Source organism: Schistocerca nitens, chromosome 2, assembly GCF_023898315.1.
Source record: "Schistocerca nitens isolate TAMUIC-IGC-003100 chromosome 2, iqSchNite1.1, whole genome shotgun sequence".
Classification (NCBI taxonomy): Eukaryota; Metazoa; Arthropoda; class Insecta; order Orthoptera; family Acrididae; genus Schistocerca; species Schistocerca nitens.
In genome coordinates this window covers 392578767-392599865 of record NC_064615.1, presented here as the reverse complement: position 1 = coordinate 392599865, position 21099 = coordinate 392578767, and the positions used below count along the sequence as shown (strand labels likewise).

Genomic DNA, 21099 nt, shown 5'->3' with positions numbered 1-21099 from the left:
GCACTTGCATCCTACTTCCACAATTATTTGTTGGATGTACTCCAATCTCTGAATTCTAATACCACGGAGGTTATTCCCTGATGTCGTAACATATGTCCAGTCATTTTGTCCCCTCTTCTTGTCAGCGTTTTCTATATGTTCCCCTCATCGTAGATTCTGCAGGGAACCTCCTCAATGCTTATCAGTCCACCTAATTTCCAATATGCTTCTGTAGCGCTACATCTCAAACTCTTCGAATCTTTTCCTTTCGGTTTTTCTATGTTTCATGATTCACTACCATACAGTTCTGTGCTCCAAGCGCACATTCATCGAATTATCGTTTTCAGACGAAATTCTATGTTTCATACCAGTAAATTTCCTTTGATCAGAAATGTCCTCTTTGCCTGTGCTAATCTGCTTTTTATGTCCACCTTGCTTCGTTCGTTATGTGTTACATTTGCTTCCATGATATCAGAATTCCTTAATTTAGTCTAATTCACTGTCACCCAATTTCGATAACTTTTCACTAAACTCTTTCTACTAATTCTCATTACTTTCATCTTTCTTCGGTTTACTCTCTGCTCACATTCATCGACTGTTCATTCAAGTCAACAGGTTCTATGATTCTTCTTCACTTTCACTGAAAAGAGCAGTGTTATCAACGAATATTATCACCGATGTTGTGAAGTGTCGGTTGAGCTGTTTATCGAAACACGCCCCCCCCCCCCCCCGTAACACGCTACATATCCGACCTCTGGTAACCTACAGAGGAGAGAACCTCCCCATAAGATCATGCAAATTTAATAGAAACAATGTCGCGCCATGGATAACGTCATATTAGAAGAAAATTACTTGGAGTGACTCAATTAAGCATGAAATTATGTATACCACGCCTCACACGGGTATATTAATGGAGGGACTCGATAAAACTACCAAGGGAACTAGCGCTTACTATAACTATTTAATTTATTGCCATAAGACATCAAACAAAATGATTTATCCACTGAATCAAGCATATAAACATTTAACGAGTGGACTAGAAATTGCAGATGTGAACTTTAGCCATGACATGCGTACCTGGACCCACGAAAGTATAATATGAAACTATATCGTGGATATGGCCAATAACTGCGACAAATGGTTAGTTATTTGAAGAATTGCTGCCGATTTTACACGCGGCCAAATCAAATTGTAAAATCGGCAATAGCGGAACATCATGAGAACTGTGGCTCTGACAACGATTTTAATAACGTACGTGTGCTGGCTAAGGAAACCATAATTTGCAGAAGAAAGGTCCGAGAAGCGATTGAAATTTCCAAGAATGCATGTAATTCGAAGAGGACGGCCATAAGCTTCCGGCATCGTGGCTCCCCGGCATCACGTAAGTGAATTTGCGGCTGCGGTGAGCGAGCAATATAAAAATGATGATCAACCAATAGCAGTAGGAGTAATTTCAACCAATAACACTTCTCCAGCGTAAGTGTGGATTAGTGCCTTTCTATCCAATGACGGTGCGTCAACAATAGTATCCACAAGAGTTTATCCAATAACGCCCCTTCTTCTGCATCAGCGCGGGAATATTAGCCTATGACATGGCCCATAGTCACAAGAATTTTAACCAGTATTCTCACTTCTCCAGCACAAACGCGGGAAAACTCGCCTTTATAAGACAACGTGATTCTGGTCTCTGACAGTGTTCTAGCAATAGTGGACGCCGAAACATCCTGAAGAAGATCCCAACAGAGGAGTCAAACAGGCGATTATTTTAGAGAAAATATGGTGCGCCCGCCGGCCGAAGTGGCCGTGCGGTTAAAGGCGCTGCAGTCCGGAACCGCAAGACCGCTACGGTCGCAGGTTCGAATCCTGCCTCGGGCATGGATGTTTGTGATGTCCTTAGGTTAGTTAGGTTTAACTAGTTCTAAGTTCTAGGGGACTAATGACCTCAGCAGTTGAGTCCCATAGTGCTCAGAGCCATTTGAACCATTTTATGGTGCGCCCTAACAACCCAGAAGATTTTAACTTTAAGATTGTTCTCACTTTACTCCAGGAAACTTATCTGAATCTGCTACAGTTGGAATTTGCCGGCCAACTGCAGCACACCTTGCGAGTTCCGAACAACACTAATTTCTCAATCCAGTGGATTTTGATATGGTTAACTAATAATTGAAAAGCGTGGAAACAAAGGCAAAAAATCTCTCCTACTATATGACATTTTTATTGAAAATGAAACTTCTACAGCTGTACCTAAGATTTCATATTTATTTGGCTACTGCCCGCCATCCATGTGGAGCACGTATTGGTCTCACCGCGGACTTCTAGTACTCAGCCACACACAGTTGGTATCATCATATTGTACGGGCCTGAAGATGGCGTTGACGCAGCGTCGAAACTAGTAGCCAGATAAGTATGAAATCTTAAGTACAGCTGGAGGAGTTTCATTTTTAATAAAAATTACACTTGCTGATGTCCCACCATCATCCAATTTAAATATGGATGTACAAAGATACTACATGACAGTTTTCAACCGCAGCCAATCAAAAGCCTTGCACAAAATCATGTGCGGGAAATCTCACCTTCTACCGAAATAATTACTCTGAGCCAATCGCAGAACCCCTTGCTCAGCACAGCACAGCCGCAGCCAACAGCTGATCCAATGCTCTGAAGCTCTGAGTTTCTCACCTGGCTGTTAGATCTTATCTAGCCGAAAGGATTCCCTTTAGCGTCTATCACAATGCTGTTTTTATGAAACAATAGCCCGCCCTCTCCTAATCTCATACTGTGTAATCACGGGAGATTGCTATTTCCTTGTCCTATACCGGTGTAAAGACGGCTTTCAACACCTAACAGGTTCGGAACACTCTGGTCCTTGTCACAAGCCAGCTGATGAAACTACCCCAAGGCTGCAGCAAATAACAAACCTTCTCCATGGTATTAAAGAGGAAGGAGAAGAAGTAGTTAGCAGTGCAGTCATTAGCAGTAGTGAATATTATCTGCGGTTTCCCATGCAATGTTAAACAATCGACTATACTGGCTACCAGAATCTGCGTATAACATTACAAAAATTTGTTATCTGAGAGTTTTGGCATAAACTGCCACGGGACGGTATCCTTTCACCCTGAATTTTAGTCCCAAGTTTGAATATTTATTTTATTTCTGTCTCTGCTTCCTCGACGTATAGCCTAACTATATCCTTTGTCTGACATCGTCTTTAATATGAAACTTCGTTCTTGGTCTTTCATTTTGATTTTTATACATATTGTATATTATCCATCTGACGCTATAGTTTACTCCTATTTTTTTCAGAATTTTGAACATCTAGCACCATTTTAAACTGTCAAACGCTTTTCCCAGGTCGACAAATCTTATAAAGGTTTCTTGATTTTCCTATGTTCAATGTTACAGCTGGCTCGGAGGAACCTTACCCCTTTTAAAGCCAAACAGATCATCTAACAGCTCCTCGATTTTCTTTTCCTTTCTTCTGTATATTATTCTTGTCAGCAACTTGATTGTTTCCCTAATTCCCTGCAGTCAAACGTCATGATAGTTTGTTGAAAAGACTGCCCACATTTCTTCCATCCCATCTTTTTCTGATTAGTTATAGTGGCGTGGGGCATGACATGTCGTTTAGAACTCTTACTTCTTTTTAGCAAAAACCTAATAAAAATGGAGTTGGGCTAGGCGTTCTCAAAAGGGAAAGCTGGGAGATATATTCCGTAATTTCTCCAACAACAACCATCCGAAATGCTTGGAAAGCGTCTGAGAACTGGGACTCATTTTTTGTGAAGACCATTAAATTTGTGGCCGGCCGGTGTGGCCGTGCGGTTAAAGGCGCTTCAGTCTGGAACCGCGTGACCGCTACGGTCGCAGGTTCGAATCCTGCCTCGGGCATGGATGTGTGTGATGTCCTTAGGTTAGTTAGGTTTAATAAGTTCTAAGTTCTAGGCGACTGATGACCTCAGAAGTTAAGTCGCATAGTGCTCAGGGCCATTTGAACCATTAAATTTGTAGGTCTACTGTGCGTGTGTGTGTGTGTTTGTGTGTGTGTGTGTGTGTGTGTGTGTGTGTGTGTGTGTGTGTATATACCCTGCAGTGTTCCTGCCATTGCCAAAGAAGGAATATTGAACTTTAACCTTCCCTCCCTTCTCTTGTCAAGATTACAGCTCCAGTAACGTTCTAGTGAGTGTTGGTGATGGGTAGAGCGCTGGGCAGTGAATTTGTAAGAACCTATGGCAGTTTTCTGCGTTCTCTGACGAAAGCATACTCCCCGTAATTCTTTATTGATTTCAGCATGATGGCAATTAGTTGTAACTCGTCAGCTCCTCTTATTTCTTGATGGACAGTTTTTTTTCTCCGCTTTATGTTTTCGTTGCCGTGACTCTCAGCGACGAAAGTCACAATGGAGAGCTGAGAGAAAGAAACAAAGTGTCTGCCATTTGTGTTAAGAGACGAACTCTGACCGTACCGCTACTCTTGCAGATTGCCCGAGAAGGCGCCAATAAAGCTAATTGTGCGAGAAATAAACGTAAAATGACGCAAGTGAGAGCACGCAGAGGGGTGAATAATCTGTTATTAAAGAGTTTTATTTAGTAACGAACTCCTTTGAGTATGAACTTCTGTCGCTGTTACTTACGTCCCAGCGCGAAGAAAGAAGACGTATTTGGAATAATATATGCAAAATGTGCTCAGAACTCTCGCGTTTAAAATCTGCAAGCAACCTCACGATTTATGTCGACATCCACTATCTTCGTCAGACCAAGGAACTCTATTTGAAAAATAAATCCGAATTCACTTTTTCTGCTCAGTAATCATCTGGTGGTTGGCTGCATTACATTACAATGTCACGGAAATTTTTGTGGGAAATTTGCGTACGAATTAGTCACCAAAGATTACATTAGTGTCTGAAATGCACGTTGGCTAGTAGTAATGCCTCTAAAAACAAAATGTTAACTGCTGAACGTATTTACTGCGATTTCAGCATCACACATTCAGTGCTTTTTAATACTGTTTTCAAATCCACTGTCTATGTTGTTTACTGGTAGTCATTCTAATTACAATGATATAAATAAGTCCCACTAGGTTGGTAGGTGTAAATTTCCATTTCGTCAAACACAGCATTACGTTTCACCGCGTAATTCTATTCATCCGGCAATCGCGACGTTCCGAAATTGTGATCATTGTATGGTATAGTGTATTACTGAAATCATAAAGTAATGCTAATATTTAGTGTCTTTATTTTCAGTGAGTTTCCCCAGAATTTTTCCCGAGTATTTTTCCGTTGTAGATACAAAAATAAATGATGTGGTATCTTGAATCTATATTACTGATAAAAATGCAGATGCATGTCTAAATTCTTTTGTACTGTGTTACGTGCAACCGCAATATTAAATTTTGTGTGTTTTAATGTAAGGAGAAGAGGAAATATATGTGTTCTGAAAGGTTACTAAGAGTCATTTATCTACCAAGTTATCAAAGTAAGAAAAGGATGTAAATCGCAGTATTCTAATTTGCTTATTGCACTGCACACATATTTTAAGGGCAAAAATCGAAATTTCGCATGTCTGCAGCAAACTGATAAATTTAACAAGATTAAAAAGGTTAATGACGTTGATTACAAGTGCACTTAATATTTAACAACACAGTGATTTAAGAGGAAAATACATAAAAACTATACTATACATTAAAACATACTCTAAGTTTCGGAAGTTTGATGCAAGAGCAATGTCACAACGTCATTAGAGGCGGATCAGCAGCTAGAGTTGGTGCTCTTGAAGGAACCGAACCCGGTATTTGCCTTAAGCGATTGAGGGAAATCACACGATAATGAAATCCGGATGGTCAGGCGGGTATTTTTACCGCCATCCCGCCGAATGTAAGTCCAATAAGTTGTCACTGAGCCACCTAGAAGAGTGAAATACGTACAACAAAAACACTGGTTTCAACTTAATTAAACCAATTAAGATTTTCCTATCATAATAAGTGCTATACGCTACCACCAAAGGTAAGGATATCTAGTATCTTCAAACGAACGATAGTCAAGCGTTCTTTCCATTACACACCATCGATCAGCCCGAAAGCTGTATCTGCCCACAATGCAATGCAGCAGGCTGTGAGCCATACGAGCAAGGAAAAGAACATGGCTGTCCCAGATTTATTTTTCTTCATTAAATTTTGGCATTCGCGTCTGTTGTTTTTGTGTTCGTTCCTGTTATTCAATAAATGGATTCTTACCGTTCAATGAAACTCACTGCATAAAATTACGTTAACAATTCTGACTCGTTTGGCACTTGTTGAAGAAACTTAAGGCCAAAAACACATATAATACAACTCACTAAACATCATTTCTTCTAAAACGTAGCGTGCCTAAAACTTGCACACACACAGACATTTTCCTTTTGGTAGTTAAGTTTCTATTACAAGAGTTCGTTACGGCTAACAGGGAACGCGAATTTCGTGTTGTTCATTTAGTTTAACAACACCTAGCGACTTCAAGAGCGCTAAATAAGACAGTTTTTTTATTTTCTCTCTCGTTTTACACATACAGCACGAAGGCCGTTCTCATCATAACGGTCAGCATTAGTATGCACGTGGTTGTGTCCCTACTTTCCTTCTCTTAATCTGGAAGTAGCGCTGGCGAGGAAGTAGACACGTGTCCTGCTTGCAGAGGTTGCCACAACATTTTACCTTCTTTTTTATACCATGCAAAAAATACACAACTTCATACGCAGACTAGCAGCATAGCTAGTGGTTTCATACGAGAAAATAGAAAATTGTTGCCAACACTAGCTTCTAAGTAATTAATTTTGTTACGCTTTAAGTTCAACAACTCCAAAAACCAATATCAAGTTACGTAGTTGCTACTTTGCGTAAATATTGTGGTATAAGATACTTGATCACGTAAACCGTATACATGGAACATGAACCTCTTCCCCCCCCCCCTCCCACTCCCAAACGAAGAAGTTTAGTGATTTTGACGAAATCCTCAAATGATGAATGACGTGAAGTCCATTCCTCCTGAGTTTCCATATCCAGTTAAAGTTCCTCACGCATACCGTTTATCAGTTCATGAAGTTCGTACACTTCATCAAGTACCAGGTACACCATCTAAACTACTGTACTGATAATCCAGGCCTGCCACCGGACTTATACCAAAATAGCCAACTGCCTTCCATTTTCAAGTATTCGATATCCTTTCACAGTATGATTTTAATTTAACCATCACCGTGTTCCAGACGGTGGAGTAATGCACTTTCTGTCAAAGGTGACTTGTTTTTAACTATGAACATTTTAGGTTAGCCTTACAGTGAGTGATATTCATATCAAATGAAAGATCAAGTTCAGTCACTGTTTTTTATTTCCACAACACGTGTAAAAGGTTCAAACCTCCTTCATCAGGTGGGTCTGTGTGTATTAATATGCCATTTATTTGTTGTGTTACGACTTTGGGTAATCTGTGGCTCTGTCTAGTGGTAAAAAGCAAAACACTATTTCAGATAATGGGTCTGTGGAGAGTATATTCATCTGTATGTTTACAATTCCTTACCAGTGTGTCACTTCAACATTTACTTAATTTACTTAATTATAACATGCAATGGATGTAATCTTAACAAACCCAAAGTTCCGGCAATACGAAAACTTTGCTCTCCTTCTGTCACTCCTCTCATCTTCTACGTCTGAACCCCAGACTTGCTATTTATGTACAAAATTTTCTACGGTTGACAACATAATTAATACACTTAATCTTTTCAACAAACAACCTGATTGTATAAATGCGTACAAAGTGTAGGCTAATAAACTTTTCAGCAAAGAATTTGGGTACCACTGCAAATATTTACACCATACAACCAAAAATTTGCACGCTGCTTTAAGACTTGCTCTGAAATAATGTTTCGGTATTTCTGTTATGTTCTTTGCACTTTGAAATAGTGTTTCTGCATTATATACATTATTTGCACTTATTAGTTTGTAGGTACCATCTTCGTTTACGAAGTGTGACAGTGTATATGTGATGCATTAAGATAGAGAAAGGACCATGTGACCGCTGGAAGTAGAGTTATTTAAATTCACATTCATATTTACCTTCTGGATCAGTGCTTTGTCTTTCTCCATTAGACAGTGCCCCAGGTTACCCCAAAGCCGACACAAAACCCATAAGTTCCATATTAACACACATAAATCCACCAGATGATGGAGATTCAAATCTCTGAAACACGTTGCGGAAGTCAAAACAGTAACTGGTAATAGCAAACTGGTTTCATTCAGTAACTTATCTTACTGACCTCACCTTTCCACCACGCTACGAAGTCACAAATGTAGGGTGCAGCTAACACTTCACTGTCTACCAACAGATCCAGTCCACCTCTAGTTATTTGCATATGATAACTAGTTCATTTCGATACTCACATCCGTTATTGTTACTGATACAAAATATGCTCCGACCTCACATTTGTATCCAAATCCTTTACCTAAAAGAGAGTTACCAGAAACCCACACCATACTTATCCTCATGGGTTAAAGGTTTACACCACCACCATGTTATGATGATTGTTTAATTCAATGAATTGTAGTTTATACGTCTATAGTTTATACGTCTATAGTCAGTTATAGTTTAGTTTTATGCAAAAGGCTGAAGAGCAACAGTCTGGCCTCTACCAGAGTGTCCCCAACAGGGGTAATTCAATAACAGATAAATGATAGAAAAGCCAGGACACACACTTTCTTTTATTTGCCTCAACACAATTTATGATATTTCTTTTTTTTTTCAGATATCACCTACAGACCCAGACTACCACTGACAGATGGTGAGTATTCTTTTTACTTATTCCTTCTTATTTAAAAAAAAGGAAAGGGAATGTTGTCGACACTATATTTCCACACGGCAGCTCTATTCCAGCTGTAGATCATTACTCAAAAATTTGTCAAGGTCTAGCTCTTCTCTTAATCATTGACAACGATCCGTTTGAAAATAGTTCGTGTTGTCTTAACACATTTCATAGGTACATCAATTATGCCCAACATAACAAACATTGTGAATGAGAGGTAAATAGAGAGCTTTCTCTTATTTTAATTTTCAGTACTGAGCCTCTTCACAATCTCACGATTACCCGTTGATTAAAGAGCAGCCATTACAGGTGAACTGTGTATGATTTCCCTTTGTCATGTTGATACAATAAACAGAACTTTGCAAATAAACTAACACCCTTGGTAAAAACAGCATCAGTGGCCTTCAGTCCTTGATATATGTTTCTAATAAGTGTATAAATTAATACTTCGCCTCCAGATCCACGGCGAAGTTATCAATATTATCAGCTATCAGGGCGCTGAAACATCATAGACTAAATCCCTCGGATTAATATCAATCTCTATCACGTTGGCTCCGTCTACTACAACAGGAATTGTTAATGACTTTTGGATGAAGTGTTCAGTATTTTGGAAACGGCGCGGTTTGTGTACTGACTGAATGTTTCTGCGATTACAGTGTACAGAAGCGCAGCTCATGGTCTATGTATACCAAGGGTCAACCAGAGTTGTAACAAACACAACTTTGCTGCGAATGAGATTCCAAAGCAGGCATTCGTTCTAAATACAGTAGAACTATTTTCTTCACTGTTAAATCACCTGTAGCAATAATATATGTACTACAGGGTGTTTGTTTTAACTTGAGACAACGAAACATCTAGAAAGCAAAAAAAAAAATTATAGGTGAAAAATTAATGTTGGAAAAGGGGACGTCTATCTGTGTTACAAATGGCTACCTCCTAATCACATCTTCTGCGTGGGCAGGATCAAATTTGTATTTTCAGATGGGAAGTACAGTTTACTCAAAACATTGTTTTCCATTCGCAGTAGATGGCGTTGTAAACGACAAGAGTCAAGTGAGCCTCTTTTTGCAGTTACGAACCGACGGATCTGATTCTACATTTCATTTACGATGTAAATGTAAACCTTTGTCTTCTTATTTTAGAAATTTACTTTAGTGTTGTAAATTTGACTGCACAGTACAATATGGTCAGCCGTCTTAATGTCTGGTTAGAAACCAAGTTTAACATGATCCAGGTACAATGACACGGAGGTAATAATTTCCTGTTCCCGTTGGCGTGCTTCATATCGGTGAAACCGCTTGCCTCTCACCAATTAGGTGCTGGATTTCGATGAGTCTCCTTGCCTTTCACCGTAGTTGTAATTCACAATAAATGCTCAAACGGACGATCTTCCATTTAGACGTATTTATTAATTGGTGCGTGGAATGCATGTACACAATTTAAAAGTATGTCTCGTGCAATGTTTGCGCAAACATTTCTAATGCGTTCTGTCATCTTCTGCCCTTTATTTAGTACTTCTGTATACACTTTGTCCTTCAGATAACCCCACAAAAAAAATCAGCTACGTAATGTCCGGTGATCTGACAGGCCACGTTACCGGATCACCTCTACCGATCCAGCGACCATGGAAATCGCGGATCAATGCTTCTTTGGCTCTTTCGGAATAATGCTGCGACATTTACATCGTAAATGAAACGTAGAATCAAATGTGTCGGTTCTTAATTGTAGAAAAAATAAATAAATAAAAAATAAACAACATGTCATTTGTCAATTACAGACCCATCTATCACGACTGGGAAAGAATAGGTTGAATAAACCGTACGTATTTTTTGATGTAGAATCCGAGTACGCTATAAAAATGGGAGTTTTCATTTGAAAATACAAAGCTGTCCCCGCTCATCCAGGAGGGGTGTTTAGGAAGTGGCCCTTTGCACCACAGATATTTGTCACCTTTACTAATATTAACTTTTCCTCTAGAACATTATTTTCGTAATCTGCGTCGTTTTAGAGGTATTTAGGTGCCTCAAGATAAAGAAATACCCTGATAAAATTCTGACCAGCTGCTGAGTAGCGTGTTTATGCACCTCTGGAACGACAAACAGAAGCGGTTCTGTATGGCACCGTATGTATACACAAAGGTCACGCAAATCTTGTAAATTACGCACTAGTGGTTTACACGCGGAGCTAGATCCCGATAAAGTCCAGATGTGTTCCATCGGGCTCAGATCAGGTGACTCTCGAGGCCAAGACATCAAAGTCAATTCATTGTCATGCCCCTCAAGCCACTTTAGCACAGTTATGGACTTTTTCGCAGGCAGTTACATTGGTTGAAGGATCCCACCATCGTAGGGGAGGACTTCTGTCACAGATGTATGATAGTGGTCGACGTTAATGTTCACGGAGTCGTAAAATGTGACATTTTCCCGTCGAATCAACTGTTCAAAAAGATTTCGGGCTTGCAGCCGGTCGTCGTAAACTCAATTGCACGATATTTCGGATGGACAACTGCCAGCCATCTTCAGGTGAACCGAACAAGGACTGACGAAGAAGTTCTCTGCTCTGTCTTATACAGGGTGTTACAAAAAGGTACGGCCAAACTTTCAGGAAACATTCCTCACACACAAATAAAGAAAAGATTTTATGTGGACATGTGTCCGGAAACATTTAATTTCCATGTTAGAGCTCATTTTAGTTTCGTCAGTATGTACTGTACTTCCTCGATTCACCGCTAGTTGGCCCAATTGAAGGAAGGTAATGTTGACTTCGGTGCTTGTGTTGACATGCGACTCATTGCTCTACAGTACTAGCATCAAGCACATCAGTACGTAGCATCAACAGGTTAGTGTTCATCACGAACGTGGTTTTGCAGTCAGTGCATTGTTTACAAATGCGGAGTTGGCAGATGCCCATTTGATGTATGAATTAGCACGGGGCAACAGCCGTGGCGCGGTACGTTTGTATCGAGACAGATTTCCAGAACGAAAGTGTCCCGACAGGAAGACGTTCGAAGCAATTGATCGGCGTCTTAGGGAGCACGGAACATTCCAGCCTATGACTCGCGACTGGGGAAGACCTAGAACGACGAGGACACCTGCAATGGACGAGGCAATTCTTCGTGCAGTTGACGATAACCCTAATGTCAGCGTCAGAGAAGTTGCTGCTGTACAAGGTAACGTTGACCACGTCACTGTATGGAGAGTGCTACGGGAGAGCCAGTTGTTTCCGTACCATGTACAGCGTGTGCAGCCACTATCAGCAGCTGATTGGCCTCCACGGGTACAGTTCTGCGAATGGTTCATCCAACAATGTGTCAATCCTCATTTCAGTGCAAATGTTCTCTTTACGGATGAGGCTTCATTCCAACGTGATCAAATTGTAAATTTTCACAATCAACATCTGTGGGCTGACGAGAATCCGCACGCAGTTGTGCAATCACGTCATCAACACAGATTTTCTGTGAACGTTTGGGCAGGCATTGTTGGTGATGTCTTGATTGGGCCCCATGTTCTTCCACCTACGCTCAATGGAGCACGTTATCATGATTTAATACGGGATACTCTACCTGTGCTGCTAGAACATGTGCCTTTACAAGTACGACACAACATGTGGTTCATGCACGATGGAGCTCCTGCACATTTCAGTCGAAGTGTTCGTACGCTTCTCAACAACAGATTCGGTGACCGATGGATTGGTAGAGGCGGACCAATTCCATGGCCTCCACGCTCTCCTAACCTCAACCCTCTTGACTTTCATTTATGGGGGCATTTGAAAGCTCTTGTCTACGCAACCCCGGTACCAAATGTAGAGACTCTTCGTGCTCGTATTGTGGACGGCTGTGATACAATACGCCATTCTCCAGGGCTGCATCAGCGCATCAGGGATTCCATGCGACGGAGGGTGGATGCATGTATCCTCGCTAACGGAGGACATTTTGAACATTTCCTGTAACAAAGTGATTGAAGTCACGCTGGTACGTTCTGTTGCTGTGTGTTTCCATTCCATGATTAATGTGATTTGAAGAGTAGTAATAAAATCAGCTGTAACATGGAAAGTAAGCGTTTCCGGACACATGTCAACATAACATATTTTCTTTCTTTGTGTGTGAGGAATGTTTCCTGAAAGTTTGGCCGTACCTTTTTGTAACACGCTGTGTATTGCGCTGATGGTACTGCCGCGAATGCCTTGCAGTCGCGGAGGCAGAAGGACCACACCGCCCACCGGCAGCGCCCTCGCTGGTGCAACTGCAAGACAGCTGCCGTCGGTATTGCTGGCCGCAGCTATCGAAGTCTTCTGTCGTTTTCGTCTCGAGCAAATTTCTGAGATGACGGGATTCCACGCGTTTTCAATTGGTAACCACTGTCACGATTCATCAGATTTCCCGCGATGCGTATTTCAACGGATTCTTTGATAATGGAGTCCCAAAAAGTTGTTGCTGTGGCCAAAATCGAAGTTTTGTCGTACTCCATTGAATGTCCGTTGGGAATACAATGTTCCGCAACTGCAGACTTACTGGGTGGCAGTAGGCGAGTGCAACGTCGATGTTCCGTACAACGCTCTTCCATTGTACGCGTTGTCTGTCCTACATAGGTCATACCACATTGCTACGGTATTTTGTAAATTCCCGCCTTCCGCAGTAACAAATCATCCTTCACGGATCCCAGCACATCCGAAATCTTAGAAGGTGGACGAAACACCACTTTCACATGAAAATTATTAAGAATCCTTGCTATTTTAAAGGTGATATTTCCAGCGAAGGGAAGAAAAGCTAGGGACTTGGCTGGCGCGTGCTCCTCTTTATCCACTTCCCGGTTCCTGTCTCTAGTTGAGAAGGCCCTATTAATTTTCCGGGTCGGGTATCCATTGTCTGTGAACACCGTCCTTAAATGTGCAAGTTCCTTAGACAAATTTTCTGCATCCGACACCGTAAGTGCCCTGTGCAGAAGGGTTTTAAGTACACTCATGGTTTGGGATGGGTGATGGGAACTTGAAAAATGCAAGTGCAAATCATTGTGAGTGGGCTTACGATAAACAGAATGTCCCACCGTCACTCTTCCGTTTAACCAAAACACCCAGGAATGGAAGGCAACCATCTTCCTCTAGTTCTATAGTAAATCGAATATTCTCATGGATGGAGTTAAGATGATGAAAAAACTCCATTAACTTTTCTTCTCCGTGGGGCCACACTATGAAAGTATCATCGACGTATCTCCAAAAAACAGTTGGTTTACAAACTGATGATTCAAGTGCTCTCTCCTCAAAATCCTCCATAAAAAAGTTAGTCACCAGAGGAGACAGAGGGCTGCCCATGGCGACCCCGCCAGACTGTTCAAAATATTCCTGGTTAAACATAAAATAAATTGAGGAAAGAGTATGTTGAAAGAAAGCAGTCATGTCCGATTCAAATTATTGACCACTTTGCGTCAAGGACGCTACAAGAGGTACTTTTTCGGAAAGGGAAACTGGATCAAAACTAACTAGAAGATCCGAACCACTTAAGTGGAGAGCTCCCAGTCTGTTGATAAAATCAGCAGAGTTCCGTATATGATGTGGACATTTGCCAACAAATGGTCTCAGCAAAGAAGCTAGATGTTTGGGTAAATCATATGTGGGTGCGTCAATATTACTCACTATAGGCCGGAAAGGCAGACCTTCTTTATGTACTTTAGGAAGACCACACAGTCTCGGTGGTATGCTGCCATGTGGTCTTAACCGCTTGATGGTCTCTGGAGCTAACGAGGAGGAGTTCAGAAGTGCACACGTATTCCGTTGCACACGTGCTGTTGGTTCTTGATCAGTCCTCCTACACATAGTGTAAGATGTGTATATTTCTATTGTCTATTGCAAAACCACAATTTATGAAAGATGTTTTATTTTATTAATAAGATTAAGTAGGAATAATTAATATTTGTCATGTTGGAAATAATTGTGGTAGCAGGGAATGTCTGCATCAAAGTATTGTTGGCAAGAGAGACTGCACATTGATATAATTTTAAAAATGGCGGGAGAGACAGCGTATGGATACATTTTAAGAAAAGAGCGGGAAAGACCGCGCATTGGTACATTTCGTAATGGTAGCAGGGATTGTCTGCACCAGAAGGCATTGTTGGCGGGAGAGACCGCACTTTAGCGTACGTAGGAAGTCAGTAGTAAGCGAGATGTGAAGCGAGTCGGTAGTAGGTCTGAAGCGAGAGGTTGAGAGGAGCGGTGTGCCTGCCGGCCACCAGTTGTGATTTACAAGACATTATAAACGGATTTACAGAGAAATCAGCTAACTATTATCATAAGAGGAACTAATATTATTGAATTAATTTTTTGAGAAACTCAAGACTACTGAAGGTATGTTTGCGCAATGCTAGTCGTAAGATTATTGTAAAAAGTAAGTCCCATTTGAACATTTGTAAAATCATTTCATTCAGAATATAATTAACTTTTGCCAGCAATGTTGCATTACTGATTATAATCCATCTCAAAAACCATCAACGTAAAACTTCGCAAAATTTTATTGTTATCAAGAAAAAGTTTAACTATGAATTACGTAACTCCAGTCAAATTAATTAAAGAGTAACGTCAGCTTTGCTATTAAAGAATAACGTCAGCTTTGGTAATAAATACAGCCACTTATTATGACAGCCCACCAGCAGCTAATAGTATATAGTAAAACAGAATAAGTATATTCATGTCGCAGTTCGATGTGGCAGTCAGATGGCGATCCAGTAACAGTAAAAAAGGGTAAGGAAGAGTTACGGGTTATTGCAGGTAACGACTGAGGGCCACGACGGCGACACATTCTATGTTTCGTCGAAATAATCAGAAAATAACTTTTAATAAGCAGCATTTAAATTTGTATGCTAAGATTGAGAAAGAGAATTAATTTCAAAGGGAAGATTTCATTTGTTATTATTAAGCAAGAGGTAGAAATCCTAAGGGAAGGTTTCATAGGTTATTGTAAAAGGGAAGGTTGCGTAACAAAAGAGATATAGAGGAGACGGGAAGGTTTCAATAGTATCACTAAGTAGACTATACATCTCCTCCAAATACAACTCACGAAATAACAAAACGGTAGAATTACATTTCTCAGCCTTCAGCACCACTATTTAGGGATCTTCTCGAAGGTTCCGTAGTGCAGCCCTTTCTTCAGCGGTTATATTACCGCTTTGGGGAGGAGCTTTCAGAAGAACCCGACCAGTTTCCCTTCTTATTTCTTCAGCAGCGTCCATACGAAGGCGACATACAGCTTGTTCAACACCACTTACGAAACTTATAAGAGGCTCTTCACTTGGTGAAGGTGCAAAATTAAGATCTTTGCCCAAAACTGACAGCGTCGCATCGTCTAAAATCTTATCCGTGAAATTAACAACGGAACGTCGTGCAGTTATTTCCTGTGGCTTCAGCTGTTGTGGCACCAAGCGATCAAATTTCGACGTCTGCCGGGAAATAGCAGCTTCATACAGGGTGTTACAAAAAGGTACGGCCAAACTTTCAGGAAACATTCCTCACACACAAAGAAAGAAAATATGTTATGTGGACATGTGTCCGGAAACGCTTACTTTCCATGTTACAGCTCATTTTATTACTACTCTTCAAATCACATTAATCATGGAATGGAACACACAGCAACAGAACGTACCAGCGTGACTTCAAACACTTTGTTACAGGAAATGTTCAAAATGTCCTCCGTTAGCGAGGATACATGCATCCACCCTCCGTCGCATGGAACCCCTGATGCGCTGATGCAGCCCTGGAGAATGGCGTATTGTATCACAGCCGTCCACAATACGAGCACGAAGAGTCTCTACATTTGGTACCGGGGTTGCGTAGACAAGAGCTTTCAAATGCCCCCATAAATGAAAGTCAAGAGGGTTGAGGTTAGGAGAGCGTGGAGGCCATGGAATTGGTCCGCCTCTACCAATCCATGGGTCACCGAATCTGTTGTTGAGAAGCGTAAGAACACTTCGACTGAAATGTGCAGGAGCTCCATCGTGCAAGAACCACATGTTGTGTCGTACTTGTAAAGGCACATGTTCTAGCAGCACAGGTAGAGTATCCCGTATGAAATCATGATAACGTGCTCCATTGAGCGTAGGTGGAAGAACATGGGGCCCAATCAAGACATCACCAACAATGCCTGCCCAAACGTTCACAGAAAATCTGTGTTGATGACGTGATTGCACAATTGCAACATTACCTTCCTTCAATTGGGCCAAATGGCAGTGAATCGAGGAAGTACAGTACATACTGACGAAACTAAAATGAGCTCTAACATGGAAATTAAGCGTTTCCGGACACATGTTCACATAACATCTTTTCTTTATTTGTGTGTGAGGAATGTTTCCTGAAAGTTTGGCCATACCTTTTTGTAACACCCTGTATAGCCAATCGAACTTGGCTGAAGCCACTCCACCAAACCAGTCCCAAGATATAGGAGAAAGAAGTGCTGCAATCGTCAAGTGCAGATGGAACAATTCTACTGCGATTGCATCCAACCTTCGTCTCGTATAACAAATTCTGTCCTTCGCAATAGCACAGCTCGCTTCTCCATTATTTTCCGTGCAGTGGCCGTCTTAATAAAATGTGGCGGAGTCGATAGCCGCCATGTCCTCTCGATTACTATACCGTACTCGTAGCCCAGCTGAACGTCCCCCATAGCATAATACTACCTCCATCGCCCTGCTTCCGTCGCACGCTGCATGTTTCGAGCAACCGTTTGCCTGAATGACGGTTTATCCGAAAATGATCGTTCACCTGGTATAATAAAAAAAAATATGATGCATCCGAACAGGCGACACGTTTCTGTTGGTACGTACTCGTGCCAACAGCGATCGCAATTTAGGATACCGCTGTGTCAACATGGGAGCATGTAAATGTCTGCTGCGGAACTCTGTGCGCTGAATGGCCTGCCCGAAACACTTGTGCCTGCGCAAGCACTGTACCATGTGGTCAGACAGCCGGCTATCCTGGTTTACAGAACGCGCAAGCTTCCGGCGTCTGTGTTCTGTGATCAGGAGTGGACGTCCAATATCTTGTCGTCTTGTATTGTATTGTATGTTAACCGGGGACCTAGAAACGACGGAGAGGCCCCGTCCCCGCCGCAGTGGTCCACAACTCCCCGACGACTACCGCAGTCCACCTCACCCCTCCGCCGCCCCACACGGTTCAAATGGCTCTGAGCATCATGGGACTTAACTTCTGAGGTCATGAGTTCCATAGAACTTAGAACTACTTAAACCTGACTAACCTAAGGACATCACACACATCCCTGCTCGAAGCAGGATTCGAACCTGCGACCGTAGCGGTCGCGCGGTTCCAGACTGTAGCGCCCCACACAGAACCCAGGGTTATTGTTTGGTTCGGCCCCCGGTGGACCCCCCCGGGGAACGTCTCACACCAGACGAGTGTAACCCCATATGTTTGCGTGGTAGAGTAATGGTAGTGTACGCGTATGTGGAGAAGTTGTTTGCGCAAGTGTCGCCGACATAGTGTAACTGAGGTGGAATAAGAGAAACCAGCCCGCATTCGCCGAGGCAGATGGAAAACCGCCTAAAAACCATTTACAGACTGGCCGGTTCATCGGACCTCGGCACAAATCCGCCGGGAGGATTCGTGCCGGGGACCAGGCGCTACTTCCCGCTCGGAAAGCCATGCGTTACACCGCACGGCAAACCGGGCGGGCTCTTGTCGCCTTACTCTTAGTCTTCCCGTCCTTCAAACACTTTGCGTAGGTTCTCACGCTGGTAGTACGCGAACAGCCGATAAGTTTCGTCGTTTTCGATACGTTGTTCTCTGAGCGCCGTGCCATAACACACTGCCCTTTGTCAAAGTAGCTTATGTCAGAGTTTTCTCCATTTGCGGTCCGTATCGTCGCTAGAGTGATTCCGCGTAAGTCTCTGTTTCGCTTATTATACTCTCCACGTCACGCGCCCACGCAGCACTTAAACTCGCGGAGGGTGATAATTTTTTCCTTATCGGTGTACATGTAGTCCAACATGCTGAAAACACTAACTAGCACTGAATTTGTGAATGTATTATAATTATAGATTCCCTTTCATACAAGACGAATTGATCTGGATGTCTAGAGTTTTGTAAATACCTGATGATAATCACTCTGCCTTTGTGATTCTTGAGTTTCTCCCGGCGTATTTAATAATCAAAATATCCACGGGTGTACTGCCGGTCTACAGTGTCCAACGGGCACAATATTTCGGCGATCATACATGTCGCCATCATCAGGTGAACTGACGGACTGAGCTTCTGTGAACGTGCCGGCACGGAGATCCGTACGCTATGGCTGCTCAGAGGGAACTGGCTTCGTTCGCGGCGGCGGCCGATTTAAATACTCTCCGCCCGCGGCGCGCTCACTCCGCTGTCCGCGCCCCGCGCCACAGTCGCGCGGTGGAACAGATTGCGACGGCGTCTGAGATGACGTCGGAGTGATGGCTCTGTCCGCCGTGGTCGTCACAACTATACGTTTGCTCGATTTACTCTTGATTAACCCAATCGCTGGTTCCCAAGCCTTGCTAAGATTATAGCCACAGTCACGGTTTATGAGGTCGTCATTGGTGCGAATTTCGATGGCCTCTCTAACAACGCTGTCCCAGTATCTTGACGTCTGTACGAGAATCCTCGTGCGTTCATACTCCATAGCGTGATTTTACGACCGTGGCACGGGTCGCGGACAGCGGAGGGAGCTCGCCGCGGGCGGAGGGTATTTAAATACGGCCGCTGCCGCGACCGAACCCAGTTCCCTCTGAGCAGCCATAGCGTACGGATCTCCGTGCCGGCACGTTCACAGGAGCCCAGTCCGTCAGTTCACCTGATGATGGCGACATGTATGATCGCCGAAATATTGTGCCCGTTGGACACTGTAGACCGGCTGTACACCCGTGGATATTTTGATAATCTGCCTTTAATCATATACCTTTTTTACAAATAGTTCTCTATGTTCTTCTTCGGTGCAATGACTGCTACAAATCGAATAATGTCTGACCCTTCAAAATCTAACAAGTAATTGTGTTAAAATAAAATGTTTGAAATCTACAGCTTGTTTAATTTACTTCTCGTACATTTTTCGTGTTGAACGCCTCATTGCGCAAGACCTGCGTGCAAATATGATCTGATGTGCACAAGTGTGTGTTTTGAATTAGGAAATAAAAAAAGGCGTTTAAAGTGACTGCTGTTTACGCGCCGGTACAGCTCATTAGATCGATATACTGAGTGGCAGGTAAATGGAAGCGGCTAATGTTTATTGACCAATTATCAAAAATAGCACCTGTCAGAAATTCAAAGGGAATGCTGCTGTTATAAACTGAATCGCCGTATCCGCACAGTGCAAGGGATAAAGCTTTTCAGGCAGTGCATAATCTAGCTTCTGCAGGAAATTTAACGTCAGCCTTATTTTGTGGTATCTGAAAATGTAGTTCTTACGTCATAAAGAAAAGAAAACAAAACGCTGTAACATATATACCGTACAAAATAATATGCTTCAGTAATTCCTCAATTTCATCCACAGTGGAACAACAGTGAACAGACCACAGTGCAACGTTGGGACTCGTGATTCTTATGTGGTTTTAGTTTCCTTCCACACCAGTGTAGAATAAGTTCAGTAGAGTCACCACATGAACCTGTGACCGTTCGACAGTGGATGACGTATCTGCCAATGAGGGAACTACTGATGAGCAAGCGTCTAACTTCACGCTAATGCTTACTGAGGACATATCGCAAAGCTGCCTCACACTTTCATACGTCCTCAGTCAAACCCTAGAATATGAATGACTTATTGTCGTTTCGTTAAGAACGTATGGAGCAATGAAAAAATCTGCAATGCTGCACACCAAAAATTCATATTCCTTTCTCTGTGAGATCCGTCGTTCACAGCCAACAAAGAATTTTATTTACTTTTTTTGCGATCACTGCTTCTGCCAAAATAATTCCTGTATCTATGCACAATAATCATATGGCTACTGGCCGATAAAATCCCATGTGTGCATAAATGTACCGCTGGTCATGATCATTATGCTTCAGCTGGTGACAATCTGACACTTTGAAGTCAACGGATAAAAACGTAAATAGCACTATACTGCTGTTTCCCCTCATCGTAAACGGGAGACTCGCATACCCGTCGACAAACATTATTTATAATTCACAAACTGTTCATATTTCAGACACTCTATGTTGGTATTTTTTTATTGTTCCAATGAAACTTTAAACTCAAATTTCTGCTTAGTCAGATACTTTTCCTTGCGCTTACACCTCTGCTACTCTCGTAGAGCGGCAATCGCAATTACCGCGATAAAACAACTTACTA

The 21099-nt window shown here is 42.2% G+C and overlaps 1 long non-coding RNA gene across 1 annotated transcript in view; it reads left to right on the top strand.

The window, feature by feature from the left end:
• The window catches only part of LOC126234420 (uncharacterized), a 391031-nt gene that overhangs the window by 148431 nt on the left and 221501 nt on the right, over window positions 1-21099 (top strand). Inside the window, exon 3 of the long non-coding RNA XR_007544721.1 lies at window positions 8742-8777. This is a non-coding gene — a long non-coding RNA (uncharacterized LOC126234420). The remainder of the gene's footprint in view (window positions 1-8741; window positions 8778-21099) is intronic.